Source organism: Myotis nattereri, assembly GCF_964212035.1.
Source record: "Myotis nattereri genome assembly, chromosome: 8".
In the NCBI taxonomy this organism is placed as follows: domain Eukaryota; kingdom Metazoa; phylum Chordata; class Mammalia; order Chiroptera; family Vespertilionidae; genus Myotis; species Myotis nattereri.
This window is the reverse complement of record NC_138083.1, coordinates 18,860,617-18,888,576: the sequence shown is the minus strand read 5'-3', so window position 1 is coordinate 18,888,576 and position 27,960 is coordinate 18,860,617. Positions and strand designations below refer to the sequence as shown.

At 44.9% G+C, this 27,960-nt stretch overlaps 2 pseudogenes across 2 annotated transcripts; both read left to right on the top strand.

Annotated features, from left to right (window-relative positions):
* Window positions 1-14,019: 14,019 nt before the first annotated feature.
* LOC308523564 (ras-related protein Rab-2B-like) lies at window positions 14,020-14,613 on the top strand (annotated as a pseudogene). Its single transcript has one exon. The product of its transcript is annotated as a ras-related protein Rab-2B-like (transcript).
* Window positions 14,614-22,746: 8,133 nt separating this feature from the next.
* LOC308523684 (elongation factor 1-alpha 1-like) lies at window positions 22,747-25,339 on the top strand (annotated as a pseudogene). The gene is made up of 2 exons: window positions 22,747-22,813; window positions 24,009-25,339. The product of its transcript is annotated as an elongation factor 1-alpha 1-like (transcript).
* The last annotated feature ends 2,621 nt before the right edge of the window (window positions 25,340-27,960 follow it).

Here is a 27,960-nt window from a genome sequence, read left to right as displayed (position 1 = left end):
CAACCAGTAGAATCTAGGACTACCCCCCTCCATAAGCTGGTACTACCCTCCCACAAAGTGCCCCAAATTATGTTTCTTCTATAAAAGTACACCACACTATTGACTACTAAAACTCTCTATCAAAATAACTCTCATCTCAATTTGGCTATCTTTTTCCTTCCTCCCTCCAACACGGTGTCACCTGAGCATCTGATGCTGTAGGTTCTTGCCATCTGCATCCAGAAAGTTGATTGAAATCATGACCTGGGCAAAGCTGACCGTAGAACCCTCGGCACTCCTCTAGGGACTTCACCACCACCTGGGTAATGGAATCCCCTTAACCACAAACACTCTGCAGAGAGTTGGACAACCTGCCATAAACACCCTGGAGCATTCTCATTATCAATGAGTTTGCCAAGCCTTTATTAACATGCTAGCTTGACACAAGTTTATTCAATCCGTTCACCAGCACTGTCTACGGAGAAAGTTAGCTTGAGTATGAGTTTCCTGCAGGTGCTATAACAAATTACCAGACACTTAGTGGTTTAAAACAATAAAAGGTTATTCTCTCACAGTTCTGGAGGTCAGAAGTCTGAAGTCAGTATCGCTGGACCATAATCAAAGTACCTGCAGCACCGTGCTCCCTCTGGAAGCTGCAGGGCAGAATCCGCTCCTGCCTCTTCATCTTCTGGGGCTGCTGGCATTCCTAGGTCTACGGCCCCATCTTGCCAATTTTCAGGCCTCAAGGCCAGCATCTTTATTTTTTCTTATGTATGTATTTTTTACTTTATTTTCTTAGAGAGAGAGGAAGGGAGAGGGATAGAGAGATAGACACATTAATGAGAAAAAAACATCATCGATCAGCTGCCTCTTGCATGCCCCCTACTGGGAATCGAGCCCATAACCCAGTCATATGCCCTAAAGAGAATTGAACCCGTGACTTCTTGGTTCCTAGGTTGATGCTCAACCACTGAGCCACACCGGCTGGGCAAGTCCAGCATCTTTAAATCTTTCTCTGCTCTGTCTTCACATCACTTTCTCATCACTTCACAGAGGGAGGCATGGGTGTCAGGCCTCCCTCTGCCTCTCTCATAAGGACATTTGTGATAGTGCTTAGGGTCCACCCAGATAATTCAGGGTGCTCTGTCTCAAAATCCTTAATCACATTTTCAAAGACCCTTTTTCCTTGTAACATTTACAGCTGACAGGGATTAGGACCTGATTTCTCTGGGGGCCATTATTCAGCCCACCAGGGCTTGGCACAGCTCACACACACACACCCCAAAGCTTTTCTGCCTCATGGCCATTGCATTCTCTTCTAACGGTTACAAACAAGCCTTGCCAGGCTCTATCATTTTCCAAAAGTCAACATCAAAGTTACTCTTTCTACTTTTTGGAATTCACTTGAGACCTATACTTCCCCAGGCCACATCAGTCTAGACATAAAAATTGGGTCATAATAAACAAAAACAGCATTTCTCATTTGCTATTATTGCCGGTTCTCCAGCCCCTTCCCTAGAAATGCTGGGAATCCCTAAAATGTATCTCTTCGGTGGAGGCAGCTCAGCAGTTGAGACCATGGTTTCTGAACTCAGACTGCCTGGGTTTGAATCTTCAGCCCTTCACTGTGATCAACTGTGTTTTCCAAATATGCAAAAATATCTCCCATCCCATAGGCTCTTCTATAATGTGGACCTGACCCCACCCCTATCAAGAGCAGGAGCCCTTGAACCTGGGTGAGCCTATAAGTGCTTTCTCTCATAGCATATGGTGGAAGCGTCCCTGTGCCACTTCCAGGCCACGCCTTTACCTGGGCTAGCAGCTCCCTATTCCTGCCTGTGGGAATGTTTGTTCTTGCGATGCTCCTCTCTGGAGCCAGCCACATGCTGTGAGGAAGCCCAGGCACATGGAGAGGCCACCTGGGCTGCCAGCCCCAGCCAGGCTGCCAGCCACCAACTGCCGGCACAGTTGAGCCTGCGAGTGCCTCCAGCCCCACCCACATCTGACTGCAACCAGGTTATACCCCACGCGAAAAGCACTCAGTCGAGCTCAGTCACAACACAGAACCATGAGTGATTTGTTGTCTTAAACCATCAAGTTTTAGGTGGTTTATTATCTATACTAATAAAAATGTAATATGCTAATTAGACCGGTCATCCTTCTGGACATCCTTCCAGATGACCTTCCAGACGAAGCCGGGGCTGTGAGGGAAGCCTGGGTCCCGGGTGCCAGAGGGAAGCCAGTGTCGGCAGCCGGGGGAAGGAAGGCCTACTCTTGCACACATTTCGTGCATCAGGCCTCTAGTACAGCAATAAATGTTCAGACAAACCACTTATTAGCTGTGTAACCTGAAGCGCGTGACGGGCCTTAGTTGAGGTTCTGGCCAGAAGCAGACCCTGTGACAACGACATGGTACATGTCGGTTATTTGGGGGGTTATTCCAGGAAACACAGGTAGAAGAGCGGGGAGGTGAGAACGGGAAGAGAAGGTAGCCAATAGAAAGAAGGCATTTGTGACTGTGTCACCATGATGACCAGTCCCTATGGGGACCCTTTGAAAGAATGAGTAAAATTCAAAATGGTCTCGTCAATAAAATGGTGCGGCGGCCACTGTAGAAAACAGTATGAATGTTCCTCAACAATGTTAAAATAGAATTACCATATGATCCAGCAATCCCGTTTCTAGGTATAGATCCAAAATAATTAAAAATGGGATCTCAAAGAGGCATCTGCACACCCATGTTCATAGCATTTTTCACAATAGCCAAATGGTGGAGGCAACCTTTGCTGGACAAAGATGTAGTATATATGTACAGTGGAAAGTATTTTTCAGCCTAAGAAATAAGGAAATTTTGTCATATGCTGCACCATAGATGCACCTTGAGGACATTATGTTAAGTGGAATAAGCCTGGCATAAGAGGACAAATACTGCATGATTCCACTTAAAGCTGTCAGAGTCATAGAAACAAAAAGAACAGTGGTTACCAGGGCTGGCGGTGGGGGGGGAAGGGGGGGTGGCGGGGGGAGTTGTTCAGTGGGTATAGGAGTTCAGTTTTGTAAGATGAAAAGGTTCTAGATAGCTGTTGTACAACACAGTGCACGTAGTTAACCTACAAATTAAAAAATGATTAAGATGGTAAAATCATATGTAATGTACTTTTTAACACAATAAAAATATTTGCCCGGCCGGTGTGGCTCAGTGGTTGAGCATTAACCCATGCACCAAGAGGTCTCCCGTTGGATTCCCAGTCAGGGCACATGCTGGGTTGCGGGCTTGATCTCCCATGAGGGCTGTGCAGGAGGCAACCAACCGATGTTTTTCTCTCATCGATGTTTCTATCTCTCTCCCTTCGTATCGCTCTCAAAATCAATAAAAACATATTTTTAAAACAATTTGTCTCATTAAAGAGCAAACGGAGGGTATTCACCGTCAGTTCCCTGGTTGAAAGTGACTCTCTTGGGGTGTTAACTCCCCGCATCCCAAAGCCAGAGGCCACCCTGCGGGGAGAAGCAGGAAGCCATGGGCACACACTGGGACTCTCTGGGGCAACTGAGGGCCCTGGGGGAGGAACTGATGGCATCTGCCGCATCATTTCCCTTCGAGTCTCGGTTTTCTTGTCTGTAAAACAGGAAGGAGAAACACCCACCTGGACAGACCGTTGTGAAGGCTATTTTGGGTACCATCTGCCCCCTGCCTGCCCCTGCCCTGGGGGCCTCCTCAGTCTGAATCAGGAGTGCACGCAGCCTAGTCTCAGGCTAGGAGTCCCCCGTCACCACACAATCCCCCTCCCACCCCACCCCCCTTTTATTCTTACAAATCAGTGAAATATTTGCCCCGCTCCAGTCTTTTGGAACCAGCCTGAGTGTTGGAAGACCAGGGCAGCGCTCTGGGCTCTGGAATACACCCTCTGCCTCCTCTTGGCTCAGCGGTCCCCTTCCCAGGTTACAGATGCCATCCTCACTGAGTGGGTGGGCACACAGGCTGCCCTCTCTCACCGGCCTCCACCGGCGTGACATCACCTTCCCCAGCAGAGAAGACGTAGTCCTTCCTTAGTATGTTTCATGCTCCAGCACCGCTTTCAACACCCTTTCTGGAAGCTGGGAGGGATTGTGCCAGAATATTAGCTGTGGTTGCTGGCTGTGGGACTTAGGGCGTAGCTATTTTCTTCTTTATCCTTTTCGTATTGTCTACCATTTGCACATTCTATTTTTAATTGACAGAATAACAAATTAGTGTTTTTTAAGTAAGCAATTTAAAAGCACGTGTGGTTGCCTTCAGCATTTTTCACAGCCTCAGCTCACCCTGAGCGTCAGTTCTCAGCTATTCTCCTCTGTTCTCTCCTCTGCCTTCGACCCTTTGCTGCTGTCCTTCAGGCCTCTGAGCTAATTGCCAGGGTTGGTGCAGGCCTCGCCAGTCGCCCGAAGGCTTCTTGATCCTTCACACTGGAAATACTGATCATGCAAATTTATTTTAAAGTCTCCCAAGCCAAGAAATTGACCTCATGATCTCATGATGTGAGGCCCTGAGATGAACACAACACGCCTTTCATAGTCTTCTTGCCAAAAATGCACAACCTGAGTCCAATCATGAAGAAACATCAGACAGGCCTGATCTGAGACATTCTACAAAATTCCACGGCCCGTGCTCTTCAAAAATGCCAGTCCTGAAAGACAAAGAAAGCCCGAGGACCGGTTTCAGCCTGGAGGGGAGGAGAGACAGGATCACTAAATGTAACATGTGATCTGAGATGCTGTTTTGCTATAAAGAACATGATGGGGACCGTTGGTGAAAACTGAATCTGAATAAGGTCGTGGATTAGATAATCGTATTGAACTGATACAAGTTTCTGGAGTTGCATAATCGCACTGTGGTGATATAAGAGCATGTCCTTTGTATTTTTAGGAATTGTACAACTGAATCTTTGGGAGGTAAGGGCATCATATCTGCATCTTATTCTCACTTTATTCAGAAAAAAATACACACACACACACACACACACACACAGAGGAATCTGGTGAAGAGTTAAAAAAAAAAAATCCATGTTCTATTCTTGTAAACATAACCCTGAAATTATGTTAAAATAAAAAGTTAAAAGGAAAAAATATTCCATAAACCTCAGGCTCCACAGGCATCTCAGCCCTCAGGGGTGCCCTTTCCTCACAGGCACATTTCACTCTGTGACAAGACATCTCCCTCCCACAACTCCAATTCCTGCTGCCCCTTCCAATGCCCATTCGGGGTGACCTAAGAACCCCTTTCTCTAATAAAGACAAAAACACCTCCCAAAGCCAGCTCTGAAGCAGGAATTCCCCCTTATTTCCCTCCTCCCGCCCCCCCCCCCCATCCCCATCATTTAGGCAGTGGTTCTCAACCTCAGGGGATCTTGAAAACTCCAAAACTTGGAAAACTCCCTAGACCAGAATCCCTGGGGGTGGGACCCAGGCGCTAGGGCTTTTTAAAGCTTTCCAGATAATTCTACTCAGTTGCCCTGACTTTAAAAAGTTGATGTGTGGCTCAGGGATTGAGCGTCAACCTATGAACCAGGAGGTCACAGTTTAATTCCCAATCAGCACACATGCCTGGGTTGTGGGCTTGAACCCCAGTGTGGGGCGTGCAGGAAGCAGCTGATCAACGATTCACTCTCATTATTGATGTTTCTTCTCTAGCTCTCTCTCCCTTCCTCTCCTTTCTTCTCTGAAATCAATTATATATATATAATTATATAGCCTCCCATCACCCCGTCAAACCTGAAGCTTGGGTTAGGACCCAAGCAACTGAATTTTTTAACTCCCCAGGAAATTACACCTCCATGATGTTGATCTTTAAATATAAAAATAAAAGGAACAATCAAAAACATATTTTAAAAATGAAGAAAAGTGATCAACTGGAAACAGGTGATTCCAAGGACCAGCCCAAGGTTGAGAACCAGGAACTTAGAACAATTCTCAAGCATCAGCTGGCATCCAGGTGACGGGTGAGGTTGAAAGCACACAGGCTGCTGGGTCCCACCGAGTCTCTGACTCAGGAGGTCCGGGATGGGGCCCGAGTGTGCACTTCGAACAAGTTGCAGTTAGGGCAGCCGTGGGCAAACTACGGCCCGCGGGCCGGATCCGGCCTGTTTGAAATGAATAAAACTATTGAAAAAAAAGACCGTACCCTTTTATGTAATGATGTCTACTTTGAATTTATATTAGTTCACACAAACACTCCATCCAATGCTTTTGTCCCGGCCCTCCGGTCCAGTTTAAGAGCCCATTGTGGCCCTCGAGTCAAAAAGTTTGCCCACCCCTGGGTTAGGGGATGCTGGTGCTGCTGGTCTCGGGACCATACTTTGAGAACCGCTGATTGAGACAGTCTTGCTACGTAATGTGGTGCTGGGACAGCAACACCAGCGTCACTTGAGACAATGCAGACTCTCAGCACCGCACCTCCAGGCCTCCTGAGTCAGAATCTGCAGATAACAAGATTTCCAGGTGGTCTGGGCCCACAGGAGTGTTTGGGAAACACTGCTTCAAGGGAAATCCGAACCATCCCACACACATTCACGTGCTATGGCCTCAAGTGGTTAGGACTGTGGATGATGGGATGGGTGCAGGTGAGGAGAACCCGCATTAGGATAACAGAAAAAAACCCTCTAATACAGTGGTTCTCAACCTTGCCTGCACATTGGAATCACCTGGGGATCTTTTTAAAATCCTGATTTCTGGGCCTCATCCTCCAGAAATTCTGTTTCTTTGTTATGGGGTGAGGCCACAACATTTGTAACAAAGAAACAGAATTTCCGGAGGATGAGGCCCAGAAATCAGGATTTTTAAAAAGATCCCCAGGTGATTCTAATGTGCAGCCAAGGTTGAGAACCACTGCTCTAATAAAAGATGGTTAACATAACCCAGACAGGTGGAGGCAGCCTGTCTGCTGGACCCAGAATGGGAGTTCCAGCGGGTCCGTTTTTACCAGCACCCATCATGGTCAGGACCTGCAGAGGGAGGCAGAAGCCATGCAGAGGTAAACCATCCAAAGAACACCAGGGGAGATAGGGGTGAAGACCCCCCTTTCTGGGGCACAGTTCAGTCCCTGGTAAGCCCTTTTGGTTTGACCTCTGGGTGAATGAAGTTGAAACAGTAGCCTGACTCCCAGGTGACTCCTGGCTAATCCATTTGCTTGACTTTCTTGACCTTGAACTGTGTCCTCACCCTGTTGTAGCCCTAGTAGAGACACTGAGCAGGAGACCAGCTCGGCTCTGGGGGGTCTGTCCCTGCAATGTCATCACCAGCAGGGGCAGCTGTTCGTTGAGCACTGACTGTGTGCTGGCGCTGCCCCGAGGGCTGCATCTCACTCACTCCTCACCATAGTCTTCAGAGTGATGTTATTGTCCCCAATTTACAAATGAAAATAAAAGAGGCTTAGAGAAATGAACTCATGTGCCCAAGACCACAGCGGCTTTTAAGTGGCAAGGCCAGAATTGACTCCCAAATCTTCTGGCTCCACAGTCTTACATAAGCCAACCTGAAGTGGAATCATCAACCGGACATTGGTGAGGAGGGACTTCCTGGCTGCTGCTGTGTCCTTACATTGCTTTTCTTGTTGTTCCTTTGCTGAAATAATAGAAACAAAAATGATTCTAAAGCTGCGCTACCTGGTACAATGACCACTGGGCACATATGGCTATTTAAATTTAAGTTAATTAAACTTAAATAAAATTTAAAATTTAGTTTCTCACCTGCACTAACCACATGTCAAGTGCTCATTGGTGAAACGTGGTTCTTGGGGTCTGGCATTGGACAACTCGGATTGTCAGAAGTTCTATTAGACGGCACTATTCCAAAAAATGTACATGTCCTGACTACCCAAGGTCACTCTTCATTCAAACTTAACTTAAAAAAAATAATAATAATGCCCTAGCTGGTTTGGCTCAGTGGATAGAGCATCGGCCTGCGAACCAAAGGGTCCCGGGTTTGAGTCCAGTCAAGGGCACTTACCTTGGTTGTGGGCTCCTCCCCAGTCCGGGGCCTAGTCAGGGCTCATGCAGGAGTCAACAAATCGACGTGTTTATCTCACATCAATGTTTCCCTCTGTTTTTCCCTCTCTCTTCCACTCTCCCTTAAAAAAATCAATGGAAAAAGGAGGTCCAATGTAATACTTTCAACAATAAAGATTTTTAAATAAATAAATAAATAAATAAATAAATAAATAAATAAATAAATAAATAAATAAGACGTCAAGTCCACAAAATTTACTTTTACACTGTTCTTTGTCGCATGTAAAACAAAATTTTCAGCCACGTGAGTATCAGGTGTTAAAAGGGAGACACCTACTGGCGGCATATGGAATTACAACCTAGCACAATCAGACACTGGAAACTGGCCAGAGACTGGGACCCAACAGCCATCAGTGGGATGTCGGAGGATCCACACCCGCGGGAGAAATCACACACCAGGAGAGGATCGGGCATGAAGTGTCAGGAGGAGAAACTGAGTCAGAAAAGTCTTTCACCCCGAGACTGACATCTCCGGTGTCGTACGCCTCACCCAATGCCTGGCACCAAAGAGATACATAATGTTAGTTACTTAAATGATTGATTCTGGGGTTCCAGAACTGCATAACTGAGCATTTTATTCTCTTAACATGCTTTTACTAATTGAACACATCTTTTATTATGATGTCAATGCAGAAATGGGATTTACTGTTTCAAACAATTTAGCGGCCACAAACAACAACGTTCACTAATCAAGGAATGTTAGGACTTGACGAAGTCATCAAGAACAGAAAGACATCTACATTTTTGAGTCTCTGCGAAAACAGGAAAAGACAGTTTGTTTTTTCCTTTGGCCCAAGGTAGCAGGAATGAAAGATGGCTTGTCTGATTGGGAGCTGAGTCAGACCCTAAATCATTCATTTCTCCATTCAGTTCACAGACGCTGATTGCTCTGCTAGGGAGCCAGGTGGCAAAGGAGGGTGCTTATCAGAGTCCTGCATACAGAAGAGCACAATGCGTCCCACCATCTGGAAATCATCGTCCGCAGAGCAAATGGTCAGCAAAGACCTGGCTGTGGTCTCAGAGGAACTCTTCTGGGAATCTGGGATCTGGATGCTAGAAAACCTGTGCCACGGATGCATCTTGACTTTAAAGAAATTGAAGCATAGCCCTGGCCGGTTTGGTTCAGTGGCTAGAGCGTCGGTCTGCGGACCAAAGGGTCACAGGGTCGATTCAGGTCAAGGGTACGTACCTCGGTTGCAGGCTCCTCCGCAGCCCCAGGAGGCAACCAATCCATGCTTTTCTCTCACATCGATATTTCACTGTCTTTCCCTCTCTTTTCCACTCTGTCTAAAAATCAATGGAAAAAATATCCTCGAGTGAAGATTTTTTTAAAAAAAAATTTTAATTGAAGCATAAATAATGATGCAATCCCAGGAGACTGTGGAGGACCCCAGTTTCTGGGGAGGGTATTCATGGAACCCAAGCAGGCTAATCAACAAGTCTGGATCAGGGCTGTATTAGCTGCCTGGTAGTCTAAGGCTGCTTATGAGCCCATGTCCAGCACTGGGAGGGACCCAGGTCTGGCGTAGCTTCAGAGGGATGGAAGAGTAGAGAGTGACAGATGGCATTGATTGCAAGGTCCACCACAGCCCACCCCCCTCCCACAAAAAAGCGAAGGATGGTCCCCATAGCTGATGAACTTTTACTGGGTCCCAGTCTTGTGCCTGGCCCTCTTCTAGGTGGTGGGGCGACAGAGATCAGTAAGTTTCAGGGGCGCAGACTCAGTAAGAAGGGCCCTTATCTCATTCATTCTCCTTTTTGCAAACCCACTTGAGACCCTCTCAATCCCTCTCACTAAGTAAGCCACTATTTCATAACACTTTTATTTAAAAGGTTTCAGATACCCAATAGAACACATGGACAAATAACTTGGACAGGCACTTCACATAAAGGAATGTCCAAATGGCCAGGAATCATGAGAAGATGCTGAGTTTCAATGGTTACAGAAAAATTAAAATTAAAACTACAACGTCCTATGGCTACATACTCTCTAGAATAGCTAAAAATCAAACTTCTGAAAATAGCAAGGTTGAGTGAGGCTGTGGAGCAACCAGAACCCTCATATACTAATAATGGGTGTGCACACTTGTACAAGCACTTCAGAGAACTGTTTGGCAATTTCTTCTAAAGTTAAACATAAACATATGACTGAGCATTTCCACTCCCAGTATATGCTCAAAAGAAGTGAGTATTGCCCTGGCGGTGTGGCACAGTTCATTGAGCACTGTCCCATGCACCAAGAGGTCACCAGTTCAATTCCTGGTGAGGGCACATGCCCAAGTTTCAGGCTTGATCCTCAGGAGAGGGCCTGCAGGAAGCAGCCAATTGATGCTTCTCTCTCATAGATGTTTTTCTCTCTTTCTCCTTCTCCCTTATTCTCTCTCTTTAAAAAAAAATCAATAAAAACATTTTAAAAAAGAAAAGAGTTTTTACACAGCAAAGGGCATATACAAAAATGTGCACTGCAGCTGAATTGATAATAGCCAAAATCTAAATACAACTCAAATGTCCATCAATAGAAGAATGGGTACGTATATTGTGTACAGCACAGAAGGAAAATGAATGAATTGCTCTTATACACAATAATATGGATAAATCTCAAAAACAATGTTAAGAAAAATAAACCAACCACACACACACACAAAAAAAGCATCCTATGTGACGATATTCATATGAAGTTCAAGAAGAGGCAAAACTCCTCTGTGTCAATACAGATCACCAGTGGGAGGTGAGAATTGACGAAAACAGGGCTCCAAGGAACTTACTGGACCATGGAAACGTCCTCTGTGCTGATCTGGGTGGTGGTGACATGGTGCATACATAGGTGAAAATTCACCGAACTGTCTGCTTAGGATGTGTGCATTTACATGTAGATTACGCCTCCGTAAAAGCGTCAGAAAGTCTGGGTGGCCACACTTGATAGAAGCATGACTGGATATCAAAGACTTGCATGTAATACAATGAACACAGTCACCACAGAACGGCCTCAAATACAGTCCCAGTCCTGGGGCCCTGGGCAATAGTTTTGATACTTACTACCCGCCAGCAGTAAGTATCACAGAGGACATGGCCCTTTCCAGCCAAGTGAGCTCCCAAAGGACTAGCTCCCCTGAGTGGCCCTCATACACCTCCAACGGCACCTGGGGCCAAGTGCCAAGAGCCAGGCCAGCACAGCCCTGCTTAGAGGCACGTTCAAGGCTTTGCAGGTCTTCAGTGGAAACCTGTGGGGCCCCGAGCACACTGGATGTGCAGGGTTGACGTGTAAGGAAAACTAGACAAGGGAAACAGCCCTTTAGGAAGGCTCTGTATTTACAACGCCGGTTACTCCACTGGAATTGTGTAGCTCCAGCTGTACCCCAGCCCATGCACCAGGATCTCTCAGCTCTGGCTGCACATCAGAACCATGGGGAGTTTCTGAAACATAGGCTGTCCAGGCCTCCCTGACCCCAGACCAACAGAATCAGAACCACTCGTACACTGGTTCTCAAAGTGTGTTCCTGGAGTAGGAACTAGAAATGCAAATTCTCAGGCCCATTGGAGCTGCTCCAGCAATCTCTGCTCCAATTGTTCTCACAAACCCTCCCAGTGATTTGGATGCACACTCAAGTGTGAGACCCACTGCTGTAGTTAGAAATTTGCATTTCTAACAGCTGCCCAGGTGATGCAGTCCACAATTTGAGAACCACTACTGTCTATCTAATGGATAAAGCCAAACTCTGATGCAGGAGGGAAAGCGGCGATAATAAAAGCTACCCAAGCCCAGCCGGCGTGGCTAAATGGTTGAGCATCCACCTGTGAACCTGGAGGTCATGGGTTCGATTCCCGGTCAGGGCATATGCCCAGGTTGCAGGCTCAATCCCCAGTGTGGGGCGTGCAGGAGGCAGCAATCAATGATTCTCTCTCATCGTTGATGTTTCTATCTCTCTCTCCCTCTCCCTTCCTGGCTGAAATAAACTCAATAAAAATAAATAAAATAAAAACAGTGGTGAAACTTAGAGTAATTAAATTTAAAAAAAAAAAAAGCTACCCAGGTGAGTGACTCTGATGCAGATGAGGAGAGTTAATAAGGCTTCCATAGACTTTCATGATCTAATTGGCAGGAGGTGCACACAGGTGAGAATGTTCCAGAAGAAACACAATTTGTTCCTCACATAACCTCAGTGGTTCTCAACCTTGGCTGCACATTAGAATCACCTGGGAATCTTTTTAAAATCCTGATTTCTGGGCCTCATCCTCCAGAAATTCTGTTTCTTTGTTATGGGGTGGGGCCACAACATTAGTAACAAAGAAACAGAATTTCTGGAGGATGAGGCCCAGAAATCAGGATTTTAAAAAGATTCCCAGGTGATTCTAATGTGCAGCCAAGGTTGAGAACCACTGCATAACCTGTATAAGCCTCTTTTCATCCAATAAAGCTGCAAATTGAGGTTCCTGGTGTCACAGGATTTACTTCCTGGATGCCCATCCCTGAGAGTTTTTTCTGGCACTATTGGACCTGGAGAAGTTTCTGGTAGAACACTGCATAAAAGCCTCAGTTTGGGAAAAGGTCTGATTTTATTCTCGTTGGTCCAAGATAAATGAGAAACAGAGCAAATTAAGGAGGAGTACGGGGATGAAAAAGGAAGAAATTATGTGCAGGGAGTGGAAGAGGAAGAGAGAGAGCTATGAGAGAGAAGGGTAGATATTTTTTCTAAGGATGGTTGCCTCTCTCTCTCTCTCTCTCTCTCTCTCTCTCTCTCTCTTTCAATTGAGCACTGAGAAGGGTTTTGTAAACGATTGCAGAGAGGAGCTGGACAAGCTGAACTGCAAAGCAGGAAAGAAAGAGATTGAAATGAGTCAAGGGGGACCTCAGAGGAGTGTGGGGCCTGGGAGGTCAGCACACCATGGGAAAAAGTCAGACCTCGTCAGGACTAAAACTTCCTGCTCTGAAAAGTCAAACCGAAGCCTGAGAGAAACTATTGACAACACATGTATCTGAAAGAGGACTTGCATTCCAAATATATAAAGAGCTTGGATAACTCATGAATAGAAAGGCAAACAACTCAATGGGGGGAAAAATGGGCAAAAGACATGAATAAACGCTTCACAATGCTGTAGAAATGGCCGACAAGCACAGGAAAAGATGGCCTACATTATTAGTCATCAGAAGAAGTGCAAAATAAAACCACAGCAAGATACCTGCTGGAATGGCTAAAATTAAGAAGATTTCCAATACCAAGTGTCGGCTAGGATGGAGAGAAACTGGAATTCTTATATCTTGCTGGCAGGAACTGAAAATAGTACAACCACTTGGGGACCCAAAGAATATACCTACCATATGACCCACTAATTCTACTCTTAGGTGTTCATCAAAAAGCAATTTTTTCAAATGCCCACAAAAGGACTTGTACACAAATATCAATAGCCACAGGTAAAGGTAGCTAATGACCACCATTTTGGATATGTCAACTGTATGTAATCTGGTTGCTCAAATGTTTGTGAATGTCTACATTAAGATGCATACGTTATCAAAAATTCAAAAATGCAAATGCTTAAGAAAAAAAGATTTGTACACAAATGTGCATAGCACCTTTATTCACAATTTTTCAAAACTGAAAACAATTCAAATACCCATCAACTAGGGTATGGATAAACAAAATTTGGTATAGCCATAGAAAGGGATTATAATAAAAATGATGAAATTACTGAAAGATGACTGCATGGATGACTCTCAAAGGTTAGAGCATTGCCCAGCTGGTATGGCTCAAAGGTTGAGTGTTGACCTATGAACCAGAAGATCATGGTTCGATTCCTGGTCAGGGCTCTACTCCCAGTGTGGGGCTTGGAGGAGGCAGCCGCTCAATGATTCCCATTATTGATATTTCCATCTTTCTCTTGCTCGCCCTTCCTCTCTGAAATCAATTTTAAAAACAATTTTTTTTTTAAATTAGAGTGATTCAGGACTGCTCCCCGGCCACGTGGAGGCTAGAATGTACGTCCTCCTCTTTTAGGTGGGGGGAAGTCATGTCTCCTCCTGCAGTTTATAGACAAGCGGTTCCAGCCTGTCCACGACCTCAACATAGGTGTGGAGTTTGGGGCCCATATGGTCAACACTGATGGGAAACAAATCGAACTGAAAATCTGGGATACAGCTGGGCAAGAATCCTTCCGTTCCAGCACCCGTTCCTACCACAGGGGACCAGCCAGAGCATTGCTAGTGTAAGACATTACAAGGCGTGAAACGTTCAACCACCTGACCTCATGGTTACAGGATGCCCGGCAGCAATCCAGTCCCAACATGGTTACCATGCTGATTGGGAATAAGAGTGACTTAAAGTCCCACAGGGATGTGAAGAAAGAAGAAGGAGAGGCTTTTGCTCGGGAGCGTAGACTTACATTCATGGAAACTTCAGCCAAAACAGCCTGCCATGTTGAAGAGGCCTTCATTAACACAACCAAAGAAATATATAGGGAGACCCAGGAGGGTTTATTTCATGTCCACAGTGAGGCAAATGGCATCAAGATCCGTCCTCAACGGTGTATTTCAACATCAGTGGCACCCATTGCCTCCCAGCGGAACTCTGGTGACATAGAGTCCAACTCTGGCTGCTGCTGAATGTCTGGCCTGGACTCTTCTTTCCTTCCTGGAACAGCTTCAGGTCAATAGGCTTACAGAGGTCTTAGCAACTTTGGCTGAGAAAAGCCTCTTTTCAAGGTGTGATGTTTTGCCTTTCCACTTAAAGACCGGGGAATATTGGAGCCCTTACTGACCTGTCCCTTCTTCAGGGAAATGAGCATTCCTTATACTAGTAGATTAGGGCTCTTATACTCCTATTTTAATTTCTAAAATGTTAGTATCAAAGTTGATTGTCATGGCAATTAAAAAAATAAATTATTTTAGAAGTATACATAATCTGCTCCTCACCAGGAATCAGTAACAAAGGTCTGGGACATTCTGCTTGAGCACTTGAGATTCCTGGGATCTGGCTAGCCTTTGGGTATAGATCCTCAATCTTTGAATTTCATTGCGTTTTTCCACCTGTCACTTCATAAGAGTTCTTGCAGCAGGCTGCAAGAGTTCTTGAACTGCTGAACAATGCTGAATACTTCTCTACCATCTTATTACTAGTCTTAGAGTAACTACAAAACTTTTGAGAGCCTTGGAATTGCTCCTGGACCTGTGGTCACTTATTACCTAAAGAAAACATCTTCCCCTGTTTGCTTGTTTTAGGGACCAGACCCAATATTGTAGTATCTCTCACCAGCTAGACCCCTACTATTTCATCTTTCTTCTTAACGAGACCCATTGAGACTTTTTACTCATCAAGCTATTCTGCTTACTTACTGAACATGATATATTTACTTCCACTTCTATGCCGTGGCACATGATCTGCTCTCTGCTAACATCATACTCAAAGTCCAAAACTTTTTCCTTCAGAAAGTCTTCTTTGACTGACCTAGGGACTTCTAAGCAATTATTGACATGGTACCCCTTAGCTTTCATATGTTGTTTATTCCTATGTATACTTATTTGTATTTATGTTGCTTTGTAAATATGTTTTATAGTTGTTTTGTGCGTGGAATCTGTCTCCCCACATCGGATGTAAGCTCCCTGAGAGCAGGGACCACGTCATCCCTGTACTTTGTGAAGCACTCCCTCCACCATTCCTTCACAGTGCCTGGTGCTATTTATGTGATCGTTGAATTTAACTGACATACTTGAAGACTCGGCACAGGTCTATTTTAGAGTTCAGAGGAAACAAAAGGCCGTGGAGTCTTCTCTTTGTAACTCTATCTCAATCTCTTCCATCTGCTTACCCTGGATTCCATATTGCTCTTCTCCCTCTCCTCTCTTTCCCTTCTTAGCTCTTTGCTTCCCTTCCATGCAGTGTACAGTAAGGCTGCCTGCTTCTAAGCAGTCAAATAAATGGGTGTTTCTGCAGCCATTCTCCTTTTCAAGAGCATATAATACCATCCTAGCCAAATTTGCCTTTGCTTCTCTCTTCATTCAGCTTTCTGGGTCAGTTGCTGCGTCTTTTTGCCTTGATGTCCCATACTATTCCACAGCACTGAGGTCTCATGCTTTTTTCTAATTTTTTGTTGGTGGTGGTGAATTGCTTCATTATTAAATATATGCATGTATCCAAAAACAAAAAAGATTAGAGCATCATCCTGATACCCTAAGGATTTGGGATTTGATCCCCAGTCAGGGTACATACAAGAATCAACCAATGAATGCATAAATAGGTAGAACAACAAATCAACATTTCTCTCTCTGTCTCTCTCTCTCCCTTCCTCTCTGTCTAAAATCAATTTTTTTTAAAATCACTGTAGGGAGTAAAACAAGCTAGATACAAAAGAGTGTCTAAAACATGATTCCATTTATATAAAATTTTTAAACAAGAGAAGCAAATTTACAGTAACAGAAAGCAGTACAGTGGTTGCCTGGAATTGAGGGGACAGCAAAGAAGGACTCAGAAACTTCCTCTGATAATGGATGGGTGCTAGATCTTGTTTAGGTGTATACACTGGTCAAAAGTCATCAAACTGATGCTTAAAATGTATAAATGAAGTTTATTGTATATAAATTATACCTTGATAAAGTTAATTTTTAAAATAGCAAAAGAAAATGTTTAAGTATTTTAAAAAAACAAAAATAATAACAACAAAAAAGAATAAGAATTTTTTAAAATACAAAGAAGTCCAGCCAGTGTTGCTCAGTGGTTGAGTATCAACCCATGAACCAGAAGGAACAGCTCGATTCCTGGTCAGGGCACATGCCTGGGATTTGGGCTCGATCCCCTGTAGGCATGCAGAAGGCAGCTGATCAATGATTCTCTCTCATCATTGATGTTTCTATCTCTCCCTCTCTCTCTCCCTTCCTCTCTCCCTTCCTCTCTCTGAAATCAATAAAAACATATTTAAATAATAATAATAATAATAATAATAATGCTCTCTATGTACAGATATTGGAAGGTTTCCAAGATATATTTTCAAGTGAAAAAAAAGCAAGATGTATAACAGTTTTATAGAGTGAAATCATATCTGTTAAATAAATAAATAAATAAATAAATAAATAAATAAATAAATAAATGCTATATGTATGAGGAGGGTGAGAAGAATATATTTGCTTACATAGTTATACTAGTATATGTGTATATACCAAAAAATGTCTTTGCAAGTGTCAGGGAGGAAAAACTTTCCTCTATCCTCTTAGGTTCTGAAGGTGGAGGCTTGTAGACTAAACAAAAGACAGATCAGCAAGAGGGAAGTCAGAACCTATTTATGCATACATGAGGGAGTGCTCAGTGATGACTAAATTAAAGCGGTCTTTGGAATTTGGGCCTTTTATATTTATATACTTAGTGGGGGAAAGGGAAAGGGAGGGAAAAGGGCTTCTCCAGGAAGAACAAAAAGGTTTCTTCAGGAAAGACAAGTGGGTTTTTAGGAGAACAAACCAGAGATAAGAAAGTTTGTGGTAATGTTTGTTCATGCAGGTGTGATACTCTTTCATCTTCTTCATGAGATTTATGGTAGATTTACTCTTGGTGTCTCTCTCTCTCTCTCTCTCTCTCTCTCTCTCTCTCCTGGTAGCAGAAGCTGCCCTGAAGAGGAAATTCATAGCAGTCCTCATTTCTCTGAGGTTTCTGCTTTGAGTTGGATAAGGGAAACTCTGAGAAGGCTTCTTTCTGTATCTGTTGAATCTCAAACATCTTTAAAAAAAAAATCTTTAGCTTAAAATAATCTTTGTTCCAATTCTGGGGTTCCAAGTGGGTCCTCACACAAGATACACAAGAAACTGATAATAGTGGTTATCCATTTGCAGGGCAGGGGATGGAGGAGGACAGGAAATGGGAGGTTAGGGACAGGGGTGTGGGGAAACATTTTTTTGCTACACTTTTTTAATGTTTTAAGTTTTAGAAAGATATGAATGCATTGCTCACTCAAAAAAATTAAGTTCTAAGTATGTTTCAAATTTATTTAAGGAGTGGTTTCACACACACACACACACACACACGCCTCATTTAGGAAAAGATGGATTTTTGCCTCATTAGCAAAGGCCTAATGGGATCTAGCCCTGAGGGAGGCAGGCTTTTATTATCATTGGCTACCAATCCTACCCAGGAAAGATTATAAAACAGAGTCAAGTCACCTTTTCCACTTTGGTGGGAGAGACACTTAGAGCAATGTGACAACTGTTAGTACCAGGACCCTCTCTCATGGCTCCCCTCCAGTCTCCAGGAATACAGTGGCAGCTACAGAGGGTAAGGGTGGGCTGGGAGGGAACCGTGGAGGATGGAAACCTTCCCCCTTCAAGATTTCAGGTTACTGTTTGGGCTTTGCACATGGTAGAGGGTGAAAGGATTGGTGAAACTCTGAACTAACATGCTGACCCTTTGCCAATACAAGAATCAAAGTGCTTTCCATCCCAGACAGAGAGCAGTTCCTAGTCTGAAGAAGATTCTAAAATAGGAATTCAAGGTCAAGTGAAGGTTTTTCAGATAGAGTTCATCAGCATGTCTTAAATGCCCTGGAATTCAAAAATATGAACCAGAGAGAGAGGGGATCAAGGTTCTGAGTTCTGGGGATACACCTCAGGTCTGGAACATGCCAAGCACATTCCCACCTGAGGGCAGCTAAACTAGCCGCCTCCTCTACCTCGACTCCCCATCTCTAAATCTTCTCTTGTTGGCCCCCACTTCTCATCCTGAGCTCCATTTCATTGTACCCTCCTCAAAGAGGCCTTCTCTGGACACCCAAAGAAGAGGTATAGATCCACCCAAGCAGCCTCTAATATATCCCCTTTTTAAAAAATGTATTCTCTTTATAGCCCGTATGATCATCACATTCTTTCATATTTGCTGTCTTTCACAAGGAATGGCACGGCCATAATGGGCTTGTTCTCCACGACCCCAGTGTTTAGGACAGTTGCCTACTACATAGAGGACACTCAATATTTGCTCAATTAATGAAAAAATAATTGAAAGTTAAGCTTGAGATGTATGTGAAATATCTAAGGGCAGATGTGAAGCCATCAAATGTGGAAAACATCCAGGCTGGAGGTGTACATTTGGACATCATTAGAACAAATTCAGCTTTTAACTCCATAGGAACAGATAAACTCACCTGAGGAGAGCTTTAAAGAAGAAAGGCTGGGACCTGAGGAGCCCAAAATTTAGAGGTTGGAGAGAGCAAAGGAGCAAGCAAGGAAGATAAACAAGAAGAGACCACTGAGGTAAGGGCAACCAGAAGGTGTCTCTGAGGCTGAGAGACAGGAGTACCTGGAGAACAGGGAGTGACCAGCTGTGTGGAATGCTGGTCTGGGAGTTGCTGGCCTGGAGGCCATTAGGACCTCGACAAGAGCAGTTTCAGGGGCAGGCGCCTGCAGGAATGAACCAGTGATGAAGGGAAGTGAGGGCAGAAGCTCTGTGTGTGAATGGCTCAATCACTGAGCTGAGAATGGCCCATAGACTGGGTATAGCTACAGGCAGATATGAGTCAAGGGAAGATTCTTTTTCTTTTCTGATCAACTTTTTCTTTTGAAAAGTTTCAAACCTGCAGAAAGTTGAAAGAGGAATACAATGCACTCCTCTTCACCCTTTACCTTTCTTTAGTCATCATTTGTTAACACTGCCACATTTACTTCCCCCATCCTATCTAATAAAACAGAAACATGGTAATTGGCGTCCGACCGCTACCCTTCCCATTGGCTAATCAGTGAGATATGCAAATTAACTGACAGCCAAGATGGCGGTAACCGCCAACAAAGATGGCGGTTAATTTGCATACTGGCAATGATGAGAGGCGAAAGGGGAAGGACTGAAGAATGGTGATCGGCAACCCAGGCGGCAGACAAGAGTTAGGGGGTGGGCAACGGCTGCCTTTCCCCACCCCCCAGCGGGTGATCGCCATGGGAAAGCTGGGGTTTGCCGGCTGGCCTGCGGCCCTGATCGCCATGGCAATCGGAGGGCGGGAGGGCTGGGCGCAGGCCAGGCAGCAACCCCGGACCCCCACCATGGAGGTCGAAGGGCGGGAGGGCCAGAGCGCAGGCCAGGCATCAACCCCGGACCCCGCCATGGCAATTGAAGGGCAGGAGGGCCTGCGTTCCTCGATCGCCATGGCCATCGGAGGGCGGGAGGGCCGTGTTGCAGGCCAGGCAGCAATCCCCGACCCCCACCATGGCGATCGGAGGGCAGGAGGGCCGAAGCGCAGGCCAGGCAGCAGCCCCGGACCCCCGCCATGGCGATCGAAGGGCAATAGGGCCAGAGCGCAGGCCAGGCCGCAACACCGGACCCCCACCATGGCGATAGGAGGGCGGGAGGGCCGTGTTGCAGGCCAGGCATCAACCTCGGACCCCCACCATGGCAACTGATGGGCGGGAGGGCCTGCCTCCCTCGATTGCCATAGTGATCGGAGAGCGGGAGGGCCGTGTTGCAGGCCAGGCAGCAACCACGAACCCCCACCATGGCAATTGAAGGGCGGGAGGGCCTGCGTCCCTCAATCGCCATGGCGATCCGAGGGCAGGAGGGCGGGGCGCAGGCCAGGCCGCAACCCGGACTCCCAGAACCTCTCTTAAAGGTTCCCTTAAGGCAGTTGGGAGGGACCTCGGAGAGCCCCAGGGGGCCCTGGTGCCAGCAAAACTGAGACCTGGGGCGGCTCTCCCCAGAAGGTCCAGAGAACAGCCACTGCAGCCCGCCCCCACCCCAGCGCAAGGCATGGCACGCTGGGCCCGAGGTCCCACCCCCTCCCAGAGGCCCTGGCTTGCTCATGCAGCCCCGGTCACATCACCGGAGCAGCTACAAGGCACAGACAGCACCATGGACAGCCGCTTGCTCCCACCCGCATTTGCTAAGACAAGGCCGGAGGGTGTGAGGGCCGGCTCACATCTCCTTCTCCCTCCTTTTGCTCCTCCTCTGGCTGCTTAGCTCGCCCAGCTTCTTATCCAGGCTCCTCTGCAGCTGGGCCCACTTGGCGGGGTCCAGGGACCCTTCCTTGGCCCCACTGCCAGCGTACAGCACTCCCTCCCAGCTGATTCTCTGCGGGGCGTGGGCTCGGGCCCTCTCCCCACAGCCATGGATCTTGGGCAGGCAGTGGCTAAGGCAGTAGCGGTGGCTGCAGTGTGGGCAGAGCAGTCCCGGATTACGAGAGGGATGTCCGACTACTGGTTTGGGCCCAATCCCTGTAAACTGGCAGGACATTTTTCGAGGGGTCCCAAATTGGAGAGGGTGCAGGCCAGGCTGAGGAACACACCCTCCTCCGTGCACGAATTTCGTGCACCGGGCCACTAGTTCATATATAATACTAGAGGCCTGTTGCACGAAGAGATTCATGCAATAGGCCTTCCCTTCCCTTGGCTGCTGGCACCAGTTTTCCTCTGGCACCCAGGACCCAGGCCTTCACTCTGGCTGGGCTCCGGCCAGAGCCCCCCCTCCCCAGCCATCAGGCTTCGCGGCTCCGCTTGGCGCCGGGTCCGTGAGGCCTCGCAGCTCCGCTTGGCACTGGGACCAGAAGGCCTCATGGCTCCGCTGATCCCGGGGCCGGGAGGCCTCACTGCTCGGCCGGCTTCGGGGCCGTTTGGCTTCGCTCCACCACTGGGAGCTTACGTATGCAAATTAACTGCCATCTTTGTTGGCAGTTAATTTGCATATTCCCCTTACTAGCCCATGGGAAGCGTAGCGAAGGTACAGTCAATTACCCTTTTTGTCTTTTCTTTTATATATATATATATTCATTTGGGGTGAATCATTGAAAAATAAGTTGTAGATATTCCTAAATACTCATCATGCTTTTCCTAAGAACAAGACCATTCCCCTATGTAACCTCAATGCCATATCCCACCTGAAGAAATTTAATATTGAAGCAATGACATTACCTCATAAACAGACCATATTCACATTTCCCCAACAGTCCAGAAACATCCCCTCTAGCTGCTTTCTTTTTTCCTGGCGCTGGATCCAATTGAGATTCATACATTCCATTTGGTTGTCACGTCTCTGTACTCTCCTTAATCTAAAACAGCCTCTGCATTTTTATTTTTATTTATTTTTGTCTTTCATGGCACTGACAGCTGGAAGAGTTCGGGCCAGTTGTCACGTAGCATGTCCCACATCCTGGATATGTCTGATTGTTTCCTCATGATTGGATTCAGGTTAAACATTTTTGGCAAGAATACCACATAGATGATATGAACTTCTTAAGGAAGAGTGGTTTTTGTTTGTTTGCTTGGTTGGTTGGTTTTTTACATATATAATTGATGAGAGAGGGAGAGGGAGACGAGAGAGAGAGAGAGAGAGAGAGAGAGAGAGAGAGAGAGAGAGAGAGACTAGTTGTTCCAGTTATTTATACGTTCACTGGTTGATTCTTGTATGTGCCCTGATTGGCGATGCTGTAACCAACTGAGCTATCTGGCCAGGGCTCAAGGGAGAGTTTTTTTAAAGATAGAAAATACTCAGTTCAGTAAGGGTGATGGGAAAAATGAATGAGGTGATGAATCCCTGAAATGAGGGTGAGGGTGGGATTAGATGAAGGGGTTAGCAGCGGGTATGTCTCTTTGGTTGTAACAAACAGGAAGCAGAATGGGAAAATGGTGAAAATGAAGGAATGTTGTCTGCTACAAGGAGGATAAGTATGTTTAGATCTGATGGCTTCTACTTTCTCAGTGAAATGAGGCAAAGTCAGCAGCTGAACCTAAAAGTAAAAAATGGGGGAGGAGAAGAGGAAGTTTTGAGGAAGAAAGATACAGTATGACATGGTCATTGGTGGAAGGGCCAAAGTAGGCTTTCCAGAGAAATATAAAAAGTTTGGCTGCCCTGTTGGTAGGTGTAAAATTGTGGGAAATACTTAAAATACTATGGAAACAGCATAAAGTTTGCTCAAATAATTAAACTGAGAATTACCATATGATATAGAAATTCCACTTCTGGGTATATACCAAACAGAAATGAAAGCATGATCTCAAAGTTATTTATACATCCATATTCATAACAATATTATTCACAATAGCCAAAAGGTATAAGCAACACAGCCAGGTGTCCATTGATGGATGAATGGATAAACAGAATGTGGTCTATACATACAATAGACTATTATATAGTCTTAAAAAGGAAGGAAATTCTGACACATGTTCCACCATGGATGAATCTTGAGGACATTCTGCTAAGTGAAATAAGCCAATCACAAAAAGACAAATACGATATCATTTCACTCATATGAGTAATCGGATTCATAGAAACAGAAGGTAGAATGGTAGTTGCCAGGGGCTGGGGGAAGTGGGGGATGGGGAGTTATTGTTTAATGGGCACAGAGTTTCAATTTTGCAAAATGAGCAAGTTCTGGAGATTGGTTGCACAATGATGGGAATACACTTAACGCTACTGAACTGTACACTTAGACATGGTTAAGATGTTAAATTTCACATTATGCATATTTCACCACAATAAGGTATTACATAAATAAATAGGGAAAAATTTAGACATGGCATGGTTAGTGTCCGGTGAGGCTTGAGATAATTCATTTGTGGAGAAATCAGTCAGTTCAGTTGCACAGTTTTCCTCCAACCAATGTTCTGCTGCTCAGGTATATACAGAAAGAAGACAAATACTTGTGTTCATCCAGGATTGATTCTACAAAGAGAGAGGGGCTAGGGAATTGATCGAAGAGGTGTAGTCGATTTATTATTGTCAAGCAAATATTTCCATCCCAGGGAATGGAAAACAGTTCCCTGACTCATTGGGCTTGACCATGTGACTTGCTCTGACCAATAGGCAGGCAGAAGTGACAATGTGCCAGTTCCAAGCTGAGGCCTTAAAAGATTGCATCTTTTCACTCCCTTCTGATGCTCCCACTCTGCGCCATGGAAAGAACATTTCTGTACAGCCATTGCTCCTTCACCTAGTCTTAGAACAAGAGACCCTGGAGCCTAAAGCCCAGGTGTGACAAAACAAATCGGCTTTTTCACAACAGGTTTGCCACCAGAACACTGGTGTCATGAAAACTACCCCTAAATCTAAGCCAAAGTAGGAAAGAAAAAGACTCATATCAACATCATCATAGTTGGACATGTAGATTCCAGCAAGTCTACCATTACTGGCCATCTGATCTACAAATGTGATGAGATCAACAAAAGAACCATTGAAATTTTTGACAAGGAGGCTGCAGAGATGGGAAGGGCTTTTTCAAGTATGCCTGCATCTTGGATAAACCAAGAGCTGAACATGAGGGTGGTAGCTCCATTGATATCTCCCTGTGGAAATTCGAGACCAGCAAGTATTATGTGATGATCACTGATGCACCAGGACACAGAGACTTCATCAAAAACATGGTTACAGGCACATCTCAGGCTGACTGCTGTCCTAATTGTAGCTGCTGATGCTGGTGAACTTGAAGCAGGCATCTCCAAGAATGGGCGGACCTGTGAGCATGCCCTTCTGGCTTACACACTGGGTATGAAACAACTGATTGTTGGTGTTAACACAATGGATTCCACTGAGCCACCCTACAAGGCAGAAGAGATACAAGGAGATTGTTAAAGAAGTCAGCACCTACATTAAGAAAATTAGCTACAACTCTAACATAGCAGCATTTTTGCCAGTTCCAGGTTGGAATGGCGACAACAGGCTGGAGCCAAGTGCTAACATCCTTTGGTTCAAGGGGTGAAAAGTCCCCCATAAAGATGGCAATGCCAATGGACCAGGCTGCTTGGAGCTCTGGATTGCATCCTGCCACCAACTCGTCCAAATGACAAGCCCCTGCATCTGCCCCTCCAGGATATCTACCAAATTGAAGGCATTGGTACTGTCCATGTGGGCCGAGTGGAGACTAGTGTTCTCAGACCCGGCATGGTGGTCACCTTGGCTCCAGTCAATGTTACAACTGAAGTGAAGTTTGTTAAAATGCACCATGAAGCTTTGAGTGAGGCTCTTCCTGGGGACATTGTGGGCTTCAGTGTCAAGCATGTGTCTGTCAAAGATGTTTGTCATGGCAATGTGGCTGGTGACAGCAAAAATGATCCAGAAATGGAGGCCGTCAGCTTCACAGCTCAGGTGATTACCCTGAACCATCCAGGCCAGATCAGTGCCGGACATGCACCTGTGCTGAACTGTCACACAGCTCACATTGCCTGCAAATTTGCTGCCATCATTGATACAGTTCCTGGCAAGCCTGTGTGTGTTGGGAACTTCTCTGACTGTCCTCCTCTCAGCCGTTTTGCTGACATGAGACAGACACACAGGTGCCATCAAAACAGTGAACAAGGAGACAGCTGGGGCTGGCAGTCACCAGTCTGCCCAGAAAGCTCAGAAGGCCAAATGAATATTAGCCCCAATACCTGCCACTCATCTTAGTCGTTGGTGGAAGAATGATCTCAAAACTGTCTCAAGTGGCCATTGAAGTTTAATAGTATAAAGACTGGTTAATGATTACAATGCACTGTAAAACCTTCAGAACGAAAGGAGAATGTTTGGTGGACCGTCTGGGGGTTTTTGTGTGGCAGTTTTTAAGTTAGTTTTTAAAATCAGTACTTTTTTTTTAATATTTTTTTATTGATTTCAGAGAGGAAGGGAGAGGGAGAGATAGAAACATCCATGATAAGAGAGAACCATGGATCGGTTGCCTCCTGCACACCCCCTTACTGGGGATTGAGCCCACAACCCGGGCATGTGCCCTGACCAGGAATCGAACCTGTGACCTCCTGGTTCATAGGTCGATGCTCAACCACTGAGCCACACCGGCCGGGCATAAAAATCAGTACTTTTTAATAAAAACAACTTGGCCAAAAGCTGTCACAGAACATTGAAACCCATTAGAACAAAGTTCAGTGGGAAACCTGTGTGCTCTTTTGGCCAACACTGTAACTTTCTATTATACTATTTAGGTAAAAGACTTAAGTAAGAGCTGTCCATAACCTATTTCTGGTGTTGCATCTGCTGAAACTTTAGAATTTAATATTTCTGGTTAGCATTTCCCTGGGTGAAAACTTTTTTTTCACCATGTTTTGAGGGGAGGAGTCATCTGATTACATAGTAAAAAGCTATGGAAGGGGGTCTGTTGGTGCCATACTTCATAGGTTAGGACAGATGAGCAAAGAGTAGCTTTGTTTATGTGTAAGTAAGTTAATAAAGGCCAAATTCTGTAATATTAAAGTCCATGTGTTGCTCTTTTTTTTAAGCCAGGAAAACTATTGGTAAGAAGTAAGCTTTGTTGTGTAAGCCACTGAGATTTATTACTGCAGCAAAGACTAACTAATACAGGGATTATAATGATAAACCTACTGAGGGAAGGAAGAAAAGTAATGATAGCGAAAAGCTATTAGAAGTCTTGATGAAGTAATAGGTTTCTGGAAATGGGAAAATTTCCAACAAGTGAGCCAGGAGGATAAATAGTTGTCAGAGAGGTAAAATGTTTGAAAACAAGATTTCAGCTCTGATGTGATTTCTAGTGATGACAAAGTCCAAGGTGTGATTATAATAGTGGGCAGCTGAGATAGACAAAGGAAATTCTGACAGGGTTGAAAAGATTTATCTCTTTAGGGTGGAGTTTAAATTGAAATAAATGATTGACCACAAGATCTACCCATCAGGAATGAGTCTGTTTTAATTGGTAGGGAGAAAATAGCAGCACTAACTTTCCCGTGAGAGCAATGATGTGTCCAAAGTTAGGACAGATCATCTCATGGTGTTTTTAGAATCATTGGATGCTATACTGCCACCTACTAACTACAGATTCTTTGCTGCTGAAAACTTCCTTATTTTCCAGAACCCATGATGCAGGCAGTCTCCAGAAACATAACTGAGAAAAAGAAAAGTGAGAGAAGGAAGAGTACATCTCCCCCAAGGTAGACAAGAGCCTTCATTATAAATGGAGAATAGCCTACGTATTAACTAAAAAGGCTATCTCAAAACAATCCCACAGGCTACAGATGCTTTTTTTTAAAATATATTTTATTGATTTTTTACAGAGAGGAAGGGAGAGAGATAGAGTTAGAAACATCAGTGAGAGAGAAACATCGATGAGCTGCCTCCTGCACATCTCCCACTGGGGATATGCCCACAACCCAGGTATATGCCCTTGACCGGAATCGAACCTGGGACCTTTCAGTCCGCAGGCCGACACTCTATCCACTGAGCCAAACCGGTTCCGGCGGCTACAGATGCTTTTAACTGTGTTAGAACAACTTGGAGCCTGGTGGCAAATAGATTCTTACTGTGTAGCCCTGAACAAATCACTCTAGTACTCTGAGTCTCCTTAATTTTCACATCGAAAAATTGAAACAATAATGCTTGGAGATCAGTTATAGAGAGCCAGGCACATGGCAGAAGGTAGAAAGGAAACCATAATTATTGTTGTTGTCATTGTGTTTCTAGCATGAAGAAACAAATGTTCCTTTAATGAAAGTTCCTAAGGAAGGATAGGCAACTACCAAAACAATCTATTCAAAGAGATACACTCAAAAATACTATAAATAAATCAATAATAATATTAAATGTAAATGGTCTAAATATACCAACTTAAAAAACAGAGATTGGTAGAGTGAATTAAGAAATATGACCCTACTATATGCTGTATACAAGAAACTCACTTCAACTATGATATAGGCAGATTGTAAAAGAGTGGAAACAGATATATCATGCATACCCCAATCAAAGTAAAGCAGGAGTGGCTATATTAATATTAGATAAAGTAGATTCCAGGGCGAAGAATATTACCAAAGACAGAAAAGGACATTATATAATGATAAAAGAGTCAATTCGCCAGCAATCTTAAATGTGCATGCACTGAACAGCAGAGCTAAAAAATAATATAAAGTAAAACTGACAGAACTTAAAGGATAAATCCACAATTAGAGTTGGCACATTCAACATCCTTCTCAAAACAGTTGAAAAAACAACTAAACAGAAAATCACAAGGATATAAAATAACGCAACACCACCATCAAACAACAGAATCTAATTGACATGTATAAAAC